At 33.2% G+C, this 19903-nt stretch overlaps 1 protein-coding gene across 1 annotated transcript in view; it reads left to right on the plus strand.

The window, feature by feature from the left end:
- Positions 1-545: 545 nt before the first annotated feature.
- Positions 546-19903, plus strand: part of LOC110994242 (LIM domain transcription factor LMO4) — a 136188-nt gene continuing 116830 nt past the window's right edge. The window contains exon 1 of the mRNA XM_022260787.2: positions 546-675. The gene's annotated coding sequence lies outside the window, so the exon portion shown is untranslated. The remainder of the gene's footprint in view (positions 676-19903) is intronic.

Consider the following 19903-nt stretch of genomic DNA (forward strand, 5'->3'; position numbering starts at 1 on the left):
TTTGCCCTGAAATTGAACAGATATTTTAAGTGGACTAACTATTTACACTGACCAGATAATCCTTACACTCACTGACACAAATGTATACCTATATACGAAAGTAGTTTATATTATTATTTTAGTTACATTATCCTGTATTATTTAGTATATTGTTAGTAAGTCAGTGAAAGTAATAAAGTATTGTAATCTAGTAAGAATACGAATATAATATTAATAAACAGATATATTATTCATATCAAATAAAGTCAAGTGAAATATAGATCTGTGGTTTAATTAAACACGCACGTACCCTCCAATTTTCTTGTCAATGAGACATTGAGGCTTTTATATCATGTCCTCGATTCTAATTGAAACTATTTTGGACACAGGACAATGCTGCATTGTCCGCGTGTCCAGCGGTGTTTGCCACCTTTATTAATTCAGGTGGGCGTATTCGCGAGTGGGCGTGGCGTGGGCGTGGCCGGTGAAAAGTTCGCCCACCGGCGCCGTGTAGTTAGCGTTCGTTGTGATGTCTCTCAGTCGCTGAAGTGACGCGGCCTCCGGTGCTCGTTACGCGGCCGATTGTTTGAGTAACTTCGAAACGACGTCGATATATAATAGTTTTAAATCAGGTGATTTTGTGGTTAAGACTATAAGACAGTACCAAAAACTTGCACAGCCACCCACACACGCTACGTAAGTAGTTTATGTATAATACCGTCCTTATAATGTGGAAAATACAAAAGAAAACTTATGTTAATAATTTAACGTCATGTTAAAAGTTTTCAAAGACCAGATTAATGTTTATTCATAAAGGTGATTTCATTATGTTAATAAATAATTATCTAGAACTATTACACTGATACAAAGTACGATGGTAATAGAACTCTAAATATTTACCTTAATTTGCGTAGTAAATACTTCGTATTAGAATTGTAAACACTTTAAGCAAAATCCTTGGCAATAAACACAAAGTAATAAATAAATCACTTCAAACATGTATCACAAATCGAATTCCAATTCCACAAATCAATCGTCATCTATTCCAATCTATTGCAGTTTTTCCGAGCGCGGGATAAAAATGTCCTCCCGCCCAAACCGTGTTATTTCCCCCGCCCGTCCGACTCACCCCCGCTGAAGTCATTGCTGACTCTGTAGAGGTTTTATTGGCTCGACGATCTTTTTATGGCAATTGCGGTGATCGCTTTCCCATTCGGTTCTAATAATGGCCTTTGAAATTCCGTTTTGTTTACTTTTGCCGATAAAGCGGTTTCAGATGTTTTCATATATAAAAAGATTATTATTATATGCGAATTTATGTTGAATTTCATAAATTATATTAGGACTTACCTGTCAAAGGATTATACTTACAAGTATGACTTTTAATTTGAAATTAAATGAATGCAATAAGATACCTTTAGCAATTGTGTATGATTATCAAAATATTTTTTTTATTTCACAAGTTATTCTATCAATAACATTTTCGTCGTCCGGACAATTTTCGTGGCAATTTTTTATATTTTCGTCTAATGTATTAAGTGGAAGGTAAATTCAATTTTAATATTTTGAATTAATTTGAAATAAAATTTTCCTATATTACACAAATTAACTACAACATATAATTATAATCAAAATCTATAAACATTATATTACTTAGTATAGATTATAGAAACACGTTTTATTCACAATTTTTTTTTACTTAACACATTAAATTTAACACATTTAATTCTTTGTTCCATATTTTAAAATAATCAAAACGTTCCTAAACATTCGGCAGTTTTACGAGGACCATTTAAATTCAATAGAAAACCGTGCAACGATATTATCGTATAATGAGTTTGCGATAACGAAGCCGCTCGTTACGCGGATTAGAGCGAGCGTGACACACTTAGTGCTCACCAAATACCGATCTGATGCAAATTGATGCATTTACACGGGAAATGCATGTCGAATTATATCTTGTTTAGGCTCCATAGTTTCGACAGACATCTTTGTATGGTAGATAATAGGATTTTTGTAGATCCAACTTATTGATAAGCGATATTCGAAATTTTAAGAATCGTAAGTTGTAGACGTGATTTAATTTATATTTTTTTAAATTGTGATTTTTAAAGTTTTATAAATCAATTAATATCTGGACACTGATTAACCTCAAAAACAGAATATATTAGAAGCCAAATATTTATTATATATCATTGCAAGGCAAATAAAAAAATATTTTATGTTATTTATAATTAGTATCGAAATCACTTTTAATAATTAAACACAAACAGCGAATTGTATAGTAAACAAGGTAATATAAGCGAAGATTTAAAAAATCATTAAATATAGAACATAAATTATAATAAAAATAATTACACGTCAACACTTTCGTTTCTAAAAAAACCCTTTGTCTGCGCGTACGTAGTATGTAAGCAGCGTTCCCAGACATAAAAAATACAAAAATATCCTTCACACGTAGAAATAAATTTAACTAAATTCATTTGATAATTTAGTATAATTACAGCCCGCATTACCATTTTAATGTTATGTTTAAACATGCACACTGTATGATCCCATCTAATACTTGATCGTGACAGTAATGTTGCGGGGCTCGTGAAATATGCCCGAAGTGCATTGTTTATACTTATGTAAACGTCCAAAACGAGAAGGCTTGTGGCTTCAGCGTGCGACTCTCATTCCTGAGGTCGTAGGTACGATTCCCGGCTGTGCACCAAGATACTTTCCTTGTGGACATTTATGATTCGCTCGAACGGTGAAGGAAAACATCGTGAGGAAACCGACTTGCCTTAGACCCTACAGTGTGTGTCAGGCACAAGAAGCTGATCACGTACTTGTCTATTAGATTAAAAAATGATCATAAAACATATTCCGATAATTATACTTCTTTGGCGTAACAAGATAAAAATCTTGTAATAAATTTTTGAAAACTAAAAAAAACTTAAATGTTGACTATAGCTAAATTCATGGTGTTAGATTTTTGTAACCCTGTGCGCGCGCATCGTAAAAATTACACTCATCATTTTTCTCTAACGCGCCAAAAGAAACTAACTTCAAAAAACTTTGGATACTTCCTACTGAGAATATAATATACATGAATACCAAACGCTACAAATATAGCGTTATTATAATAATCCATGGCACAGAGCATGCCGACAACCTAATTGAAGTGATTACGCGGAGTCATACTTTCTATAAGTCTGAATTGGTAAAGTCATTTTATTCAACCTTAAGAGGGAATTATTGAACCGTTGAATGATACAGTATAGTTGGCGTAACTGCACCTGTATGAGCTAAACAATTTGCTCAATCAGGCTTTTTTACTTTTATAAGCGTGGCGATTTCCTAAATCGTCGTAGTTAAGCTCCGAGAGTATAACCAGACGAAGGCTCTCTCTTCATTGAAGTAAGTGCGTCTGGTATCGCATATGTAACGAATGAATGTAATGTAACAACTTGTATTGTTGTTGTTACATTGCATTCATTCTTTACATAGCAAGAAACATTTCATTATTTAGCCTTTATTCTATTGTCGTACGCGTGCGGTTAATAAAATCCTCACTACAATGACCCAGGCAACCGTACAGCATCAGTGGCAAAGTCTAGATGTTGGCTAAAGGATCGGAAACACATTGTCAGCGCGATTCAGGGTTTGACGTCGTGTAGATTGAAGGTGTCGCTACAGATTTTTGAAAGCTGTATCCGTGGTTGGTGTTACGTTTTGTGCTTGTCGTACATTTTTTCAAGGTACACAAAGTGATGATAGCTATATATATCACATATGAACGAGTCGAGTGAAGGAATACCGTTCCTTTCATAGCACAATATGTCTTAATATTAAGTATGAAGCAAATTGTAGTTGGACGTTAATAAAAGGTCTGAAATTATAAGCGTTAAATAGAATTCTAAACTATTCATTTAAAATGGTTTAAGCACAGAAAATGAACGAGATGTCGAACACGATTACAAGAACAATACAAGTCATTAGAAATGGAAAACTAAAACACGATATTCTACCTGATTTTGCAGAGAACTGCACCTAACAAGTGAATACGAAAGGATTCCCGGGCACATTAAAACTAGATGAGGGATAAAAGTCCCGCAAATGATGCTAAATGATGCCGCAGACCGGCGGTTATGGTGCGGTTTTATAAGTATTTAGTACACTGAACAAACAATATATATTGTCATAAATCTATGTTTTAGGAGTTTTGTTTAACTAGTTTAAAAAAATATATTTCTCCTGTCTAGAGACTATTGCGACGTCAAAACGTTTTTTTTCGTTACCTGTATAAAAAATAATTTAAATAAATAAAATATCGTACCTAAAGCAAATATCACCAACAACATCTTCATAAAAAACGAATTGCAGTTTTTAAGAAAAATACTATAAAATTTATCACACCCAGAATTTTTAAGATCAAGTCGCAATATATAAGTTGTACAGTACAAATTTTCAGCGCGTTTCAAGCGATCGAAACGCTCGTTTAAGCGTCCAACACGGCCGATTGGTTTAGTTAGCAGTGAGCGTGGCGCCTCATTTGCTTGCCGCGACAACCCGCGACTTTGTTAGCACTCTTTCCATTCTAACTATCTGTCATATCTTTACACTCTTGTGTAAATCGGTGTCATATAAACGTCGTTTTCGATGAGCACGTGATATAATGCTTTGATTCAATGCGATGTTCTATGCCCTGGTAATTGCTAAGGAAAATGTTAGTGTATGCAAAGCTTGTAAGGTTTTAGTTCTGTGTCTCAGGTTTCTGTATCTGCTTCGTAATCATTTGTTTTTTTCTAATAGGGAAATATTACTTTCGACTTGGATCGAAGCTATGCCAGTCTCCTAGCGAAGTTTTTCTTCAACGTACCAGAGTTTAAATCGCACATAGACGTCAAGTCAGGGTACACAACCCGGTTTCGAATCTACGCTCAGAGTCGCACAGCCACCACTAGGCCAACACTGCTTTTCATGTAGTAACTATTATATAAATCTATATTTTTAGTTTATTTAATTATTAATAATTACTTAATATGTCACGTGTTGTGTAATGGTTGCAGCTCCTTACAAACGTTGTGCAGAACAATAAACTTGGCGATTAAAAATAGTGGTGAAGAGTTTATTGCCAGTTGTTCTCTTCCGTTCTACACCCTTGATTTGAGAACTGGTAGTAAATGTAAAATTAGCAGCATTTGATATACATTTCTGTTTTTGACGTTCATAAATGTACATTGTGTTACCTATAAGTTTGAATGTTTTATTGAGGTGTAGGGAATTCACATAATTGTCACAACACACTAAACCTGGTTTTTGACTTACTTAAAAAAACTTGAATGAAGACGTAGTAGTTATTAGTAATATTATTTATTATTACTAATATTAAAACCCTATGTTGCAATCATAAGCAATAGTTTTTGGAGATTTTATATGAGAATGAGAACTTTTCACTGGACTCGAATAATAGATTGAAAGTCTTTCAGCAATCTGTTTCTTTTCAGTGTTGGCCAAGTGGCTTAAGTATGCGACTCTCATCCCTGACGTCGTAGGTTTGATCCCCGGCTGTGCACCAATGGAGTTTCTCTCTATATGCACATTTAACATTCTCTCAAACGGTGACGGAAAACATCGTGATGAAACCGGCTTGCCTTAGATCCAAAAAGTCGATGGCGATGTCAGGCACAGCAGGCTGTTCACCTACTTGCTTATTAGATTGACACATGAAATCTGAGGCCCAGGCCTAAAAAGGTCACTGATTTATTTTATTTTATTTTTACCCACGCTTAGACCGTTTTTGGTCAAGTATTTTAATATTATAACGCTTTTGCAAGATTTACAAAAATACTCATACTAACTATCGTATCACTATCCCTATTTTTAAATAATAAATAAGCAACATTCACTGTAAAGGAAAAAAACACCTAGTTATAAATAAACAAAAATTCGCACATATAATTAATTGATTCCAAAAAAAAACACATCCGGTGTAGGTTAAATAAAACTATAGCTTTTAAATTTAAATTTATTCGTTTTTGCAAATGTAATTTAAATATGGAATTGTCTTGCAAATGTAATTTAAATATGGAATCTTTTAAGTGCTTACTTAATAAAAATTAATTAAATAAAAGTCGGTGTGATTATGCAAATAACCAACATTAAATCCAACTTAATTATAATTTATAATACTTGTATGTAATTACTCGACTCGTATTATAAGTGATTGTGAAAGTTACCACATTTTTTTGCACTCGTCATTAAAACATAACTGAAAAAGCTTTTAAAGTGAAATTCTCAGTCATTCATCGGCATGCATGTTATATTAGTTATATTAGTTAATAAATGTTTAGTGAAGATTTATGCTTCCCCTTTAATTAATTAATTTTTAAAATTTAATTAATTATTTTTAACAGTCAAATAATGTGTATTGTTAAATAAATATGAGTAAACGAAACATTGGTAGGCGCCTATAGTGGCTACGAGTGAGTCAAGTCAATAGAACAATTGGGGGGAAACTATAGCTAAGTAGTGCTTACAATTTTCTTATTTAGTGATTACGTCATCAGATTTTTTTTTCTTTTTTACCCACACACATTGTCTATGCTTGAAAATGAAATGCATTTCTGAGGAATCCAACAAAAACAAAATATGTTTATGTAATATTATTTTTGACAAGTTTTGCTTACTTTTGCTGACATATTGTCTATGCTTGAAAATAAAATGCATTTCGAGGATTCCTACAAAAAAAATATGTTTATATAATATTATTTTTGAGAATTTTTGCTTACTTTTGCTGGCAAGCGGAGGAGGGGGGGGGGATTTATTGCAATAAACTTACTGCTTACTTGAACGGCCCCTTAAAACGAGGATTACAGTAATTTGGGAGCCACAAGGATGAAGTAAAAAATTACAAAAGAGAAGTACAGTTGGTGTTTTGTTTATTTAATGTATGAAAATATTTCTCCATTTTTATACATAAAAGAGTTGAGTTTAGCGAGCCGTGATTAGAATGAAATGGCGCGCCATCGGACACGAGGGTTGTCGTTAGCGTTTAATGATTCCTTAATGACCCCAGACCGACCCCGGACTCTCCAACAAATCTTTTTTTACATTTCAAAATTTTATTTTTTAACTATGAATCTTAAATATGCTTCAGTCTATCGTAGGGTTATATTTTCCAGTCCATTCCTAGAATAAAAAAATAGGTAATGCGAGTTGCAATTCCGATTCTTCCTTGACCATATTATTTTGACCATATATTGAATATACACCATACAGCGGTATGCTGTTGTAGCAGCCTGAATTAATTATACAGACAGTTATCGAAGTTATATACTTTCAAATTAATATTATTTATGAATTGTCCATTAGCCAAGGGCTCTAATATATATCACAACACCCCAACCAAATAAACAAAAAATGACAAGGAAAATCGTGGGACACATACCTATTTTATTAAAATTAATAAGAAAGATTATATTTGTTTTTTGTTAAAGAGGCGTAATCCATATTGTAACTAGATTTTTGAAAATTTATTATTTAAAAATTTGCAAAAACATACACCGGTTTAATAATTGAATCTTGAAAATTTTAAATAAAGTTAATTAGGATTCTAAATTCAGTTTGATGCTATTATAGGCTTAGCATATTGAAACTAAAAAGATTTGCTTACAACTTTTTGGATTTTATTTTATTATCCATTATCAGTAAGGATAATGTTATACGTTATGTGATAAAAAAAAACACAAAAATGTCGGCGATCACAATACGCATACTATATTGACTTAGCTAAAATAAAGCAAAAATGTGTTAACGAAAACTCTAAACATTTAAAGTATTGTAAATATTGAAAAATGTTTGGTGCTTGTAAGCGGGATGCCCATGGCACTGGGGCCATTAAAAATAATCGATGCCTGCGAAAATATCGAGATTTTTCCACTAATGACATTGCGCGAGAAAACAAAGCGAACGGGGTCGCTTCGCGGTGCACCTTCCTGTTGAATTAGAAATGTGTTACCATTTTTTATGTACTTTTCTACAATCATCTTTATAAAAGAGTTTGAGGTTTTATATAGTTTAAAAGGAAATTATTATTACCTACTAGTGTTGTGAAATGTGATTTGGTTAAAACCTGGTTTAGCTGTTACGTTATTTGTTGCAGATGCATAGACTACACAATTCTAAAACGTAATTTATGAGCACTGTTGGCTTAGTGGATTAGGCGTGCGGATTCCATTACTAAGATTCAAACCTAGGACTAATGGACTCTCTGCACTTGCCTGTGCGGTAAAGGTAACCATTGTTAGGAAACCAACGTAAGGCTTAGACCTAAACCGATGTCATGTGTCAGGCACAGAAGGCTTATCGCCTACTTGTAACGCACTAAAGATGCGCGCAAAGTAATAAACTGTACAATCATATAAATAACTAAAAAGTTATATAATATGATAATTAAGTAATTACTGTCCTGTTATATTCGAATTTATGAGTAATAACCAAAGTTTATTATCCAAATTCTGTGTTTAACAGATTAACTCACTCGAATGATACCGCGCCCGGGGCTCGTTGTTTTTCTTCAAAATGAAATTATTACGCGAATAAAATATTTTACTGTCTGTCAATTTTGCGTTATATTAAGCAGGGGTTACAATTTTATTTGTTGAGTTACTGCGGAATGCCGACATCTCGTAGTGATGTACCACAGACTAATGCAGCGGACTAAATATTTTCAGTGTATTTAGTTTAATTTTTATTTCGATGAGCATAAATTATTCAATTTAAACTTTACAAATAATCAAAAACAACTTAAAATATATATGAAACACCGTAAATATATAAACATGGAGTGTTTTCTAAAGAAACTTTCTTGCTTTCTCGTTTCATCAAACGCAACACTTCCAGGTTTCCGCACCACCCTGATGGTCTGTTTCGTCACAGTCCACTTAACAATAGATTCTCTTTAACAACGTAGCGAGCTTTGCTACTATTTGAGATGTCTTCCCTATGAGATACGATCTCCAACGATTGACCTATAGATCTTACTCCTTCCTCAAAGACTGGAAACGCGGCTAAAACTGGGGCTGAGATAACTGTCTGTCACGCAGCCCAATGGGGTCCGTATGTTTAAACGTATATTGATTTTAAAATAATATATATCAAATCCGAATGCGAATCCGAAAAACACGTAAAGTATATTTATCGGTTAAGGAACATATTTGTTGCTAAACCAGCACTGACCCAAAAAGTACTAGAATACCCAATGGTCAAATCGCATATAGTCCTCAAAATCTTTTCCATAGGTTAGAGAGCATCGTATTGAATCCGTGGGCTGCGATAGAGCAGTTGTATGCAACAAAGCTGATGTAATTGGTGCATTGTGCAGCCCCGGGCAGGCATCGTTAGCCTTTCTTTCGCAGACGCGGTTTTGTCCGCCTGCTTGCTAATTAACTATGAAAATTAATTGATGCAGCAAAGTTTCCGACTGAAACTTGAATTAATTGGCACGTCCGACTTCAGTCTAATTAGGAGCCTGAGGCTTTTCAGTATCGCACTCGTTGAAGCCGTGAAAAACACACAAAAGTGTTGTGAGCGAATGGTTTGTGCGCACTGCGAATTTTCGAATCGGAGTACCTGCTCTCTTCCCTAATTGCGGCCGCTCAATTGCTTCCATCTAATTGATAAATATCATATTCATATGTGTACTTTTTATATAACGAACGTCCAGTTTATATAAGACCATTTCATTGAATTTACGGTAGGTATTAACAACGAGCTCAGAAGTATTTCTGTGGTAATTAAATGGAGTAAAAGGTCCCGTTGTTTTCCTCGCATCTCATTTTTTGATTCAATTATTATTTTGTTCCCTTTAGAGTAGACTGCTGGGCCGTAGGGCTTACACAAGTGGTAATTAAATATTTAAGCTGGGGCCTGGTAGACATTACCGGTGCCCTCATACAAAAACATATTCTGCAGTTATTTAGTATTTTGACGTGACAACGTCTTATTATTTGATGGAGCCGGCTGCACGCACGAAAAAACATGACGCATGCGGCGTTACCTCGCTCTAAGGCGTTCCATTTAAGGCTTGATGTGCAAGCGAGAGCGCGGAACGAGCGACAAAGAGGCACAATCGGCCTCCGCATTCGGTAGCGTTTCTTCGTTAAAAAAATGACGTAAGTGTATTTATGCGTACAAATAAATGTAACTTGATCAATTGAATTGAAAATGATTTCTATTGACGGATTGCGATTAAAAAGTGCGACTAAAAAGAGTGGCGGAGCGTTTATTGCCAGTTCTTTTCTTCCGTTCTACGCCCTTGATTTGAGAACTGGCAGTTAATGTAAAATTGGAAGCATTTAATGTATATTTCTTTTTTTAAAGTTCATAAGTGTACATTATGTTAGCTACATGAATAAATGATTTGAATTATCATCCGTACCATATCTCTATTCTCTATATCCATACAAAATATCTATCAAACAAATAAAATAAAATTTATTTTTTGAAAAAATGCAACCATCCCATCAGTATTTTCATGTTGTCACAACTTTACAGACAACCGATTTTTTTATCTGGGACAATTGAGTGATACAATTGAGTTTTTAAAATTACTTGAAGTTTTATAAAACAGCCTTAATATATAAAACATATCTATTGAATGCAGCACGTATTTTCGTAGATACTAATCTTGCCAGGGGTGTCCTGGGGCCGAGAAGGTACCATAATTAACATACATTATGAATTATCGAAACGGCCGTCCGATAGCCGTAATAACACGCTTGTGTAGTCGTAACAAATATGTTGTTACATTCCTTCAAATTACATGGCTGTTGTAAAATTATTGTTTTATTACAAGATAATTTAGTTTATTAGGTACTTGGATATAATCTGTATAAAAATATACAAGCTACGAAATATAAAATATATACAGATAAAAAAAAAAGTTTATTGTAACAAGTTCTCAAAGTCTTGCACAATCGAATGGCAGTGACGGTGAAGAAAGAATTGAAAAACATAGATCTATGGGAAGGGAACAGAAGTTACCGGCTATGAGATAAACGAAAGAATAGATAGTTAAATATACAGGAGTCCTCCTATTTCTTTTGTATCAGAAATAGGAGGGAAATAATATGACAGCTACGACGTTGACGGCACTTTAGATTCTTACGGTATTCCAAGATATTATCAAATTTATGGATTCCATAAATGAAACATATGCACAAATTCTGAAGACGTTCAAGGGCGTAAAGTTGACTTTTATTAAGATAGCATAATTCTAGTAGGATAGAAACATTTATGTCATTGATTTTTGTCATTGATTTTCTTAAGCCACACTTCGTCGTATTAGGGTCTAGGTTCCGGCTTTATAAGAATGTTTCTCGCTATAACAGCGAGTGTTAATAGCGCAAAAGTAGACATTGGTGTAAAAATTAATTTAGATTGTAATTTTTCGTAATCTGTGGGATGATGTTTCAGACTACTTAAACCCTAAAGCCTACATAAAAACGTGGTCTCAAGTTAGTTATGAGTATTTATTTGTTACAATGGTTACCATTTTTTAACGTCATAACTATTTGTAACAAACTTTACTAACTTCATGTAAGTTTAATAGGCCCCGTTAAACTTCAATTATTTTCAATTCAATTGTTTAAATTAAACTATTGAATTTTACAAAGATGAGCACAAAACCTCGACGTTCTTAAGAACACCAACGCTCCTGTTCAGCGAGTCGAAATACGTCTTATTTAAACGTTTCTCACTCAATAATTTTAATAAAAATATCATTCCCTCGATTCGTGTTCCACAAATATTTCCACATGAGGTGAAACATGGAATAAGCTTGTGCTCACAGTCGTTGAACATTGACAATGATCGACTACTTTGCTTTACGGTCTTGTATCGGCGAGAATTTACTTATCACATTAAGGATTAAACTCAATAAATGTTTCGTATCTTGTAGAAGTAAAATCATCTTGTTTAAATTTGTATATAAGGAGTATATAAATGATCAAGTGAGTAAATATTATCTTTTATACACACGTCACAAGAACGCTTTATTGAGATTTGAAGAAATGAAGTTTTCTTTGAATAACCAACAAACTTTTTTTTATCATTTAATGTAAGTGCGTGCTCCTATTTCACCATGTTTGGTGATAGATAAGCGTACTCCTCCCTTAAAGGCCGGCAACGCACCCACTAAAAATGGGTGTCTATGGGCTGCGACGACTGTCTTCTTGGGCGTCCCGCAGACTCGTTTGCCCCTCCATTATATAAAGAAAATATGAAAAATCTTTGTTATTTTATTATTTTTAATTAACTATTCCTTATTTAAAATGTTATGTGGAACATGATGCACACTTATGCAATGGTTGCAACTCCTTAGAAACATCGTGTAAAATAAAAATTTGGCGTTTAAAAAGAGTGGCAGAGAATTCTTGTTTTCCGTTCTACGCCCTTGATTTAAGAACTGGCAGTAAATATAAAATAAGGATTTAATGTAAGTAGAATAATTGTAAGTGTACATTGTATCTATGTAATTTTTCATATCAACTCTTTTTGCAAGAAGCGCATTCGAAATTTAAATCCCCTCTTTCAATTAAAGGAAGCTTCGTGCGCAATCGACAGTTTCCGTAATGAAAGCAATATTTTTATAATAAAATAATCACCGCAGTGTAGTGACCGTTAATGACCCTCGGGTTGCAGAATCACCTCGTTAGTCGAGAAGAGCCTTTGTCGAAGAGTTCTCGATTCTTACCGAGATAATGCACTCACCATTTCAAGTCAAGATTTATAATTATTGTTAACGTTTCGTTCGTTTATTATAATCAATTATTACAATGTATACAAGCGACTTTATGTAAGCTTGTCCCGGCTTCACACAGATGAGAATATGTTTAGCCTATATTATTCAATAATATACATTCAAATGGTTAAATGGATTCAATAAAAATTAGAATCTTTGACTTGAACATTTCTACAATATTTCTTCTACTTTATAGTTTATAGATTTCACGACAAAATGTAAAGTGAAATGTTTACATTAAAAGATATCGATTCATTACTCGAAAGGTAGAAATAAATCGATATATTTATACAACCTTTCGAAATTAACTTACTGTCGGTATCGATCTGAACACCACACTACAGAGTAATATAATATTCATAATTAACTATTATAAAAAAAATATTATATTATTTAGTAATAAAAGAAACGACACTAACAATAGAAAAAAATAAGTCAGAGTGTCGGTTTTTGTGACGGAGTGCGCGCGCATCGTAAAATTTACTCTCATTATTTTTTCTATAACGCGTCCAAAGAAGTATATATAACTTCAATAAATGTAATATATTATAACAAATAAATCAAATCGTACAGTGTGATATGTTAATTAAATTCAAAGCGAGTACGAACTAGTGCCGGTAAAGTGTGCTAATGTATGCGGGAGTAAATATACAACGAAGTTCCCATAATAATATTGAATGTCTAACAATTATTCTATATGGCGTAATAGTTAAATTTCATTCTAGATATTAAGAAACTTTTATACTAGAAACATTTTTTTATCTTACCCAATTCGTGCTTTTTACGTCTACGAGAATTTTAAAGTATTATGGCGAAAGACATCGTTAATAAATATTAATGTTTTTACAATTTTCATTCAAAATGTAGCGTTTGCGAGGGCAAGTATCTGTAGCTGTAAATATAATAAATAAAGTGGTTTACCAATGTTCGATCTTTTTTTTCTTTTGTAAAGCGATGATATTAGTATCAAATAATGCGAGCTATCTCTGGCCCTTGCAGTCTTAATTTTTAGGTCGCAGGTTCGATACCCGGTTGTGCTTTAATGTACTTTCTGCGCATTTAACATTGGCTCGAACAGTGAAGAAAAACGTCGAAAAAACGGCTTGCCTTAGACCCAAAAAGAGACCCAAACGGCTGAATTTACTTGTCTATTAGATTTACAAAGTCTGTTATAGGAAGGTCTATTATATATCCACAAAGTTGAAATAACAGTTAAATATATACGAAGGGAAAATTTGTTTGAAAGTCGAAACGTCCAGCGTTTCAGGATTTAAATGGCACTTAAATTTTAAATGACAACACGACACGCCATAATAACAATAAAATAAACACAATAAGCCATTAGACGAGTTGAAGAAATTTTCCGGTTATTTTCGATTCACGATTGTTAGCGGCGTGGCTATTCCGAGAGCCATAACTCGACTCACGCGCCGAGTGGGGTCCATGGCCTATGACACCATACAATACCATGTTTGTACCATTTGCGATAGTTATACGTTTAGAGATTTATTACGTGCGTAATTAATATTAAATTTACGTGATTTATTCGGTCTAATGAGGAGTGCCGAGCGAGTTATTTTTAGTTTAAAAGTCGTATTTATTGGCTCGGAGCAGTACTAAGTATAATCGATGTTTATCTGTCATAAATTAGTATAAATATGGTGGGGCGAGTGCGCCGGCGCCGCGGGCCCGCGTAAATCACGCGCAACCGCTTATTAAGTTGTTAGGCCGCCATGTTCGGTGCCCACGCGCGGTCAATGCAATATGTCCACGCCCTTATATTTGTGCTGGCTATCTTGTACCTTCGCGGATATTTACAATGTTATTCCGCTTCATTTGTATTGAGAATTCTTACTTTATTACAGACTTTGTTTGAGAGATTTCTTAAGTTATTATCATCATTATTTTTTTGCTTGGTAATGAAACTGTTGTATACTGAAAAGTGTTCTTAGAATAGCTGTTGTTGACTTGATAGACTTTGTTATAGATTTGAAATTTGGATGAAAATGAACATGAATTTTGTTTCAATTACAATGTAATTAAAAGGATGGTAAATAGTATTGAATAGTATTTAAGAGTGATATTATTCACATTTATTATTATTTTTATATCAAGGCAAACAAAAGCGTGAAAATAATTTGATCTCTCTTATCTATAAAAATATTTTCAGTTTGATCATAGGACAGGTTCTTTAATTATTCATTTATTTTTTTACACTTCGTTAACTTAATAAAAAAGGATACAAACGTTATCAGGCAACGGCCTTATTGCTAAGAAGCGAATTCTTCCAGGCGACCCTATAATGTAAAAACAAAAATGAAAAAATAAAAATACACCTTCTAAGAGGAGACAAGACGTGCATCAATAATGATCATACAATTTTAACAATAAAAATACACAAACTAAAACTAAACTAAAGTATTAATAACATTATAAAAATTAAAATTAAATTATTTATCAATCGTAATTTTTGTGATAGAAGTAAAAAAGCTAAAGTGAAAGCTGACACAACGTTGAATAACTGAAATTAGCTATTTCTTTCAAGTTAAGTATGAGGTATTGTGCATCACAAAGATCCTTTGTACGGTCACAAACAATGAGCCATTACGAATTAGCGATTTATCTCCGAATGATTTTCACGGCGCTGTTTCAATCCACGCCCAGCGCTGATGGAATCGATTTTAAATGTTTATTACTTTAAACTTTCTCGGAATAAGATTCTTGTGTTAAAATATGAAACAAAACAATAATCACGAACTGTTTAAAACAAAACAATTAATGACCTATAAGTTACCGTTATTTGTATGAACTTGAAATAACGCCGTCTCTAATTTGCATATGTTAAAGAATACACAGACAGATGGAGTTAATGGAATTAATAAATAATTATTAAAAAATATAATCTCAAATAGTTTTGCTTTTATCCACTATTTCGTTTTGTAATGCAAATATACTAGTACATATTTACAAAGCAGGTACTTCATTATACATGATTAGTATACAAATATGTATATAATAAATGCAATATACAAACATGACATTAGCCTGAATAAATAAGAGCCCACACCTAACAAATATATATTAAATAAAATGACTGTAAAATAGTTAGATAAAAATCTACGTCGACTTCCTAGGACGAATTCTTACGGATCACCGATTTTTAACATATCTAGAATCCTCTTATAGTCCAAAATGGTAGCGTAGATTAAGTACATACGAGGAGCCTTTCTCGTATTTCTGTTACTGTCAATAGAAAATCATTGTACCGCCTAAATAATTGTACTCTCAGAAACTTCTTACGACGCGGACGTCTTGATTTTACCTAAACTTGGAGGGAAACTCCGCAAGATAGCATCACTGAGTCATAAGTAACATAAGTTTGTAGCAGAAGTGTGACTGATTAAGACCTTTTTATACATAATTAGTTAAAAATCGGTGATGATCCGTGAAAGGATTTCTTCTTGGAAGCAAGTTGACATGATAAGAATCTAACTATTTTACAGTCACTTTATTTAAAGATATGTCAAATAATTCGAAAAATTTAAACTCCGCATCCCGAGCGTGGGAACCCTCATACTCCCAGAGAGAAAAAACCTTATTATCTCGTGAAGTATCGATCATTGGGCAATTGAGATTGACCTCGCCGATTTGTTTAATATCTGATACAATCTTATTATAGCCGTTATACGTGCTTTAGAAAAAAAATAAGATTAACAATATTCGATCAACATTATACGTCAGAAATAAATGTATGTCAAAATACAATATATTTTTCACATATGAATGTCGTAAGAGTGGCAGTGACGCTTACGTCAAAAATGTATTAAATTTTGAACCTTAGTTATAAAGTACTGAATTTTGAAAAGTTACCGGCTTACGAGTTCAGGCACAGACAATAGATATCTTTTTACACTCGTGGCGTTTAGAAGTGTAAAAAACGTATTATCAAATTACAAATGTGGTGGAAGAGTGTAGTACAGAATGTAGATGTTATTGTATGACTAGACTTATGATTTTAACTGTCCAAGTGTTTTAAAAACAAAGAAAGATTTTAGAAACATTCAAAAAACTAAATAAAGTTCATCAAAGCAATAGCCCACTCAAAAATATTTCTATAGACACGAAAAATGTCATAACCCTAATGAAGATTCACTACCATAGTAATACGCGATCTCAAATCGCATTCACTTAAATTTAATTTCTTAATTAAGATTAAATTATAATTAGGTCATTAAAACACGTATTCTCCTTACATGCCTCTTTACTCCGCCAGTCATCGGTATAAAAGAGCTATTTGACGACAACTCGTCAGCGTAATCAGGCTCGTTACACATGTGACGTCATTACGCGGGTTTTTTCGCAATTTGTCGAGGAACATTAATTAAAACACTCCCTCGGTATTTGAGACACTGAAGCGACTTGCGTTATACCGGTTTCACAATGAGCGCAAGTGTAAAAAATTCCATTTTTGAATTATTCATTGCATTTTATTATTTGTAACTTTTTACTTGTGTTTATAATTGACGTCATCAGTTATATAAGTGCAGTAGTTGAAGAAATCGCTCCTTTTGTGGTCATTGTTGCCATTGTACTCAATTTGTTATGTTATCCGACATTTATGGTATGAGAAACGTTTTGTAAGATAATGCTTACTTCCTTATCTTTAATATATTTTTATTACTCCGTTGTGTTGAGACGCTTTAAAATATATATATATATATATATGCCTGAATAGAAAAGATATTAGTAACTTATTGTAATTATTGATGCTTAATAATAATAGTTTATTTGCAAGAATATGAGACAAACAAGTAATGGTGGTCTAAAATAAGCCTTTTCTGCCACACATAATGGCGTGCAAATTAGTCTTAAAAGGAATTTTACATTGAAGTTACATACATTATGAGTCATATCATTATAGTCAATTCTTATATATTTTGTAGGGAATTTGTGCCGGCCTTTTAAAAATTGGCTCTTGAATAGTAGAATTAGTTGGGAAATACTTCAATGGGCAGCTACGTACCTTTAAAACATCAAACAAAATAAGTTTTATATTTACGCCATACATCGCCGTTGCAAACAGTATTAAATATATATTTCAGATTATATTATTCTGTAAAATAAATAATAAAACAATGTACATGGTTGACCCCTTTTGAGGCTTCTTCTGATAATTTTAATTTACGGACTAATTAACAAATGCTGGTCCTAAGTCTCGGTGTACCCAAAGCTTAGCACATCGTCATTTCCTCGAAAGTAATTCAAATGGAATCGTGTGCGCCGTTATTAAATATTTCATAACTTACCTCGTCCCCCCCTGCCCGCGTCTCGCGACCCCCTCCCGCCCGAAGACCGCATATTAAAGTCATAAAAAAGGGTTGTTTGATCTATCCCCTAAAACAATTTACATATCTCTGCTCAGCCCGCCGCTAAATTATTTAATTAAGAGAGGCATAAGTTTTTATTATTTTAATATGGTGAACATAAAATTGTGTTAATGGAACAACGCCGCTATGGAATTTTCCTGTAGAGTGGCTGGATTATGGAGGCTGATTTCGTTAAATATATGGATAGGTTCATTACGTTATATGAGTATTGTATGTATAGCTAAAATTAATTAAGAGAAAGCTTTCCATTTTTAATTATTATTATTACTATGAAGGTTATGAATATTGTAAATAGTCTTCAGTTAATTGTCATTGGTATTGTAAATTTCTCTATGCTTCTATGATTGGTAGTAAAATAAATTAAGTGAATTGTAATACATAGCAAATAATAGATCACCATACTAATTTACAATTTATTTGAATTTCTCTCTGTTTTTGAGTTTCAATAGACGATAACTTTTACTATGTATTATTGAAGCTGTGGAAGCCATTCGCCCCAAGCCGAAGACCAAGTCTCGTAGGAGACGTTTTTGAACATGTAACGGGAAACGTCAGAACAGCCCGAACTGATCTGTCAAAGCCCTTCGGAATAACACCGCGATTACATTTATAAAAAGCAACTGGGTTCTGCGGCAAAGTCAGGGGTTTCAGGTTAGAAGGACAATACAATATCCTTCCTCCACAGGCTTTTAGACCATATTAAAATACTTATGTATGGCCATATTTTACATTTAAATCTAACAATTGGTTCGTGTCGTTTATTCTATTGAAAAACGGAAATGAAACCTTAAATAACCTCGTCACCTGAATAAAATTTCAGTTTTCAAAGTTTAAAAAAATAGTTACAGTGTTTTAGGCGGTTAGGTTGGCGTCTTTTAACTTCTCGTTATAAGCTTTGCATATGTATTTTTCTTTGTGCATTACACTTGTTGGTACGGTGATTGTAAACAGCGGGACTAAAACATCGATAAAGAAGCCTGTTAAATAACTTTATGGTATACATTTTTTAGTATGTTTTATTTCGTTTAAAAATGTATAACTTACTTTATAGTTAGGTGACATTATTATTTTTTTTCCACTGTCGTTGACTGTCCAATTACCAACATTCATCGTTGTCAAAGGTCGCAACGCAATCGCGACCCCATGGGCGGCAGTATTACTTAACATGGTTCTCTACACACATTACAATTATATAAAAAAAATTATACGTAATTAATTTGTATGATATATATAATGTTCTGTTACCTATTCATTTAAAATAATAGTTATCAAATAAACAAATGAAAGGTCAAGTTCTAGAAAAGATTTTCATCGCCATTAGATAATTTATTAGATGCGAAACAATAGCACTATTTAAATAAAATATTTCATTTGGCGAGGTCGCAGGGGATAAAAACTAAAAGTACTAGACACGTGCTGGGAGGAATGTGAGGGCACGTGAAGTATGTTAAGCAGACTGTAATGAAAACAGGCGCCAAGTATCGAATTACGCTGCACCCAGATCTTTGGGCAGCAGGTGCTACGCTACGAACAGGTGCGGCGTTTCGCTTATGTCGCACATTGACATTCATTTATATAATTTACATGAAAAAATATCAACGATAATTATTTGTGATATGGTTTTGATATTGTGACATAAATCTTTAAATAGTAAAGACATTTTTGACACATCCGTGCATTATGAAACAGGATTCTTCAAATGACGTCAAATAAAGAGAAGAAGAAAAAGTTTGTTGTTTGTCTA

Source organism: Pieris rapae, chromosome 10 (assembly GCF_905147795.1).
Source record: "Pieris rapae chromosome 10, ilPieRapa1.1, whole genome shotgun sequence".
Lineage (NCBI taxonomy): Eukaryota > Metazoa > Arthropoda > Insecta > Lepidoptera > Pieridae > Pieris > Pieris rapae.